Genomic DNA, 4,418 nt, shown 5'->3' on the forward strand with positions numbered 1-4,418 from the left:
CTGTTACGAATCTATGCATTTTTGTTAGAAAATGATCCATTTTTATTTTCCATAATATAAATTATCAATGATATCCATGCACTTTATTTATCTTCTGTGGACTGTTGAACATAAAAACCCATCTGCTCCCATTCTAACCTTTGGAAAAGCCAGGACATTTTTTTATATTACTCTGATTGGATTCGTCTGAAATAAGAAAGTATATATTAAGATGACTTTAGGGTGAGTGAAAGATGGACAAATTTTCATGTTTTGGGTGAACTAACCCTTCAAATGCAAAATCATGTTCAAACTGTCTTGAAAATATGAACAAAATACAAATTTAGATTTGAAGTCACACTTTAAAATCCAATAGATTACCTCACTTAGGTATAACAAATTATCTTTACTTAGTTGTTATACTTACTAGGTTTTATTAAGTCACAGCTTATTTTAAGGTGAATAAAGCAACACAAGCTATTGCAGCTGCAGCTACTGCAGTTTGTCCTTGAACGGAAGTAAAATGATACCTCCCCAAAATATTGACTTCTTATAGTGTTGTTTGTAAAGACTATAACACAAAACACTGCTGCTGCTCTTCTGAAAAATGGCATGCGTGAAAACTGACCTTATTTACTGGATGATGAGGATGCTTATCCTTGAAGTTACATGTACATATGGTAAGATGAGTATTTTATTTCAGTGTATGTATAATATCACCAGTTTTTCAGTAGATTTTGTTTTTTTAATAATCATTCAAATTATAATAAAATAATTAAATACACATTTCAAACAGTGTATTGTAACTTTTTGGTAATTATTTTGTAATTTTTTCAGTATTGATGGTAATGAGAAGTAATTACAGGTTTGAATGAATGTCAGGGAGATCAAATCAGCAATGTCAGTTTACCTACTGAGCTTCAGTCTGAAGTCCTGCTGCCCTGCGTCTTTGAAACAAACTTTTTGGATTCAAACCAGACAAATGAATCTTGTGTGGTGTGGACTCACCTCAATTCAACAAACGGAGGAATTGTGGAGATCAGTCTGGATGGTGAGGCTAAATTCTGGAATAACCGACGTGGACGGATTAAGGCATTCACAAAATCACAACATTCTGACCTGCTGGACTTCTCCATCCAGATTCGTAATGTGCAGCAGTCTGATTTAGGTGTCTACCAATGCTCTCTGTTCAGAGAGAACTGTCGTCTAGCCTATAAGAGGATTGAACTACACAACGGTAAATGAGAATATACTGTCTTAATTGCATCTACTGCTTGAAATGCTACCTTAAAAAGTTTTATTTTCACAGTCAAGCGAGACAAATCACCATGAGAGCTGATGAGTCTGTCTAAATATGTGCATGTTCACAGTGCTTGTACTTTATTTTTTCAAGATCTAAGATTAGGTTTGCAAAACCATGCTACATTTGGTGGCAATATTGTAAAATAAGTACAGTTGCAATCAAAATTATTCAGAAACTATAGGAGTTTACAAATACAAGCTTTTCTGAAGATTCAGAATTTTATAAAAATTCTATCCGCAACAGTTTACTGGTATATTGAAAGTAAATGTGTCAGTATTTAATTTTTACATTTTTAAGTTATAGGATTTTTTAATAACACAACTATGTCATAATTATTCAACCCCTATTCAGCATTGCTATTTTAAAGTTATTTATTTGTATAGTTGGGAACAAAATAAAAAAACATAATTAACTTGAGCTGTTACAGATACATAAAGTGAGCCCATGCATGTGCTGTAGTTGAGTAGCAAATATGGTAAAGGCTGTAGAGAAACAATAGTTTTATTACATTAGAAGTCTGAGCCTACATGAAGATTTCCAAGACATTAAGAGTTCCTAAACAGCTGGCAGCCTTATTCTGAAGCATAAAATATGTATTACTATAGAAAACCCTCAAAGGAAAAAAATCACAATATCATAAAATGTGTAATCAGTGCAACTGAGAAAAACCTGCATTATACAGCTAGAGATGAGCAAAATTACATGATGAAAGGATAGAGAAACATTTCAATGCAGAGTACAAGAAGAACACTAAACAAGTATGACCTTCATGTTGAGACATTTTGTCGAATGCCACTCTTGGCTGAGAAGAACATAAAAGGTTGACTTCAACAATCTACAATTAATTTGGATAGAGCTGTGGAGTTCTGGAAGAATGTTTTATGGAGTGATGTGAATAAACTTTCTGGATCTACTGAATGAGAGGTATGTTGGGTGCAAAACATGCAAAGCTTATAAGCAGAAGAACATCATCTCCATGGTCAGACATGGAGGTGGACAAGTACTGTTAAAGGTAATTTTTGCACTTCCATGAAGTGGAAATGTTGACCGTATGAATGACATCATGGATTATTTATACTATCAGGCCATTTTGGCAAGAATTGTGATGCCTTTGGATGCTTGATAATCAGTGGACAGCCATCCCGTAGTATACATCCAAATCTACTCGAGCTGTGTTCAGGGATTGGTTGTAGAATATTTGAGTCTCCAGATTTAATTCTCATTGAAAATATTTGGTTGAGTTTGACCAAAGATCATCTGTAAGCTTTTTCAGGCGAGGAATGGGCTAAGATTGCAGTAGAGAGGTGACAGGAGCTTCTAAGCACTTACAGGCATTGTTTATTGGAGGTTATAAAGAATAAAATATTATTTTCATTATTGATTAACTTTATATTCTCAGAATCACTCAGATGCGTTTTAATAAACCTTCTCAAATGTAGTTTACCAATGCCTTTATTAAATTGTTTTCATAAAATGTTGTTCTCTGCAGCAAAATGTCTTGCAGGTCAAAGGGATTTGATAAATTTGATTGCAACTGCACAATTAAAGTACATATAATCCAATTAACATTGTTTCAGTGGATTTCCGGTGGCCTTGGATGATCATAGCTGGAGCAGCAGTTGGAGGAGCAGTGCTAATTGTAATCACCATAATCGCAATGAAAGTTTTTAAATGTAAGTATTAGCAGTCAGTACTCTTGTACTGTTTGGATTATGCAAGCTTGAATTGCTGTCATGGCTGTGTAGCTCTGAATGCATTATTAATTATAGTTAATACTAAATAAATATATTAAATTGAGTGATTTAATGATTAAGTAAATTGTTCCTAATATGGCTTTTATTAATTACAAATATTCTTGTTTTTTTCCAGGCCAAACAGCTGATGAAGTAACCTATGCATCGGTTAACTATAGGTCACACAACTCCAATGAAAGCAATGGTAATCTTGTAAAGTTATAGCAATACCCTTTATTTCTTTTGATATGCATCTTATGTAGCTTCTGTCTCTTTCACTAGATCTTGTGCATGATAACATTATTAACAGCTCTACTGAGGACTCGGGCTGTGTCAGATCAGATACTGTCTTATATGCAACCGTCAAAGACAGGAAATGAAAAGAAAAACACAACATCACAATTATTAAAATTTGAGATAAAAAAATGAACTTTTTAGCCTGTTGTTCTACAGATTTCTCTATGCATTATTGTTTAATATTGCAACACCTGGATTTAAAGGTTGAATCAAACACTGGGGCTGCACAGAAAAAGCAGAATTACAGTTATGCAACCTATTGCACATTCTCATCAGTGCTAACAGACAGGCTGCACCCAGTAAGATGACGGTACAAAATTTCAGTTTTAAAGTATGGTTGGGTCAGTTGCACTGAACAGAGACTGTACCCAAGTATGTAGTGTCAGATGCAACCACACTACTTGTATTATTACCTATACACAATAAATAGACATGACCACAGATGCAGTAGAAGCAAGAGTCACATCCTGTGCTTGTCTGTATGTATCATGTTGACTCTTCTGTTCCGTTCCTGTTTATACTCATCATTTCTTTTTTGTGAACGTGTTGTTTTAGTTCATTACCCTCTTTTGTATAAATAGCCCTCGTACTTTGGCAGATCTTGATTTTCTAGCAATTATGTTAGTGTTTTCAGTTGCACTCACAGTTTATAGTGTTTTAGTTCTGTTCCTTGTTATGTAGTGTTTTGTTTGTTGTGGTTATCCTTATTAAAATTTCCTCTACATTTGGACACTGTCTCTCCTCACCTCTGACTTCACCTACATCACCTTTTTTCATTGTATGTCAAGATTGAAAAATCTGGCTAACTGTAGAACATGATACCTTTGTGAAACTATTGCATTAAAGGTTTAGTTAACCCAAAAATTTAATTACACTATGTTTTACTCACCCTTAAGGCATCCTAGGTGTATATGACATTCTTCTTTCAGACGAATCTGCGTTTTATAAAAAATTGCTCTGGTTCTTCTAAGCATTAGAATGAGGTGAGGCAGGAGTTTTTGTTCAACAGTGCAAAAGCAGTAAAATAAACCACAACCATCCATATTAAAAAGTGCCTCACACTGCTCTGGGGGATGAATAAATGCCTGTTATGAATCTAGGCGTTT

The 4,418-nt window shown here is 34.2% G+C and overlaps 1 long non-coding RNA gene across 1 annotated transcript; it reads left to right on the forward strand.

Moving 5' to 3' along the window:
• Positions 1-581: 581 nt before the first annotated feature.
• Positions 582-2,956, forward strand: LOC127957349 (uncharacterized). The gene is made up of 3 exons (XR_008153779.1): positions 582-659; positions 845-1,216; positions 2,860-2,956. It is a non-coding gene; the product is annotated as an uncharacterized LOC127957349 (long non-coding RNA).
• The last annotated feature ends 1,462 nt before the right edge of the window (positions 2,957-4,418 follow it).

Source organism: Carassius gibelio, chromosome B5, assembly GCF_023724105.1.
Source record: "Carassius gibelio isolate Cgi1373 ecotype wild population from Czech Republic chromosome B5, carGib1.2-hapl.c, whole genome shotgun sequence".
Lineage (NCBI taxonomy): Eukaryota > Metazoa > Chordata > Actinopteri > Cypriniformes > Cyprinidae > Carassius > Carassius gibelio.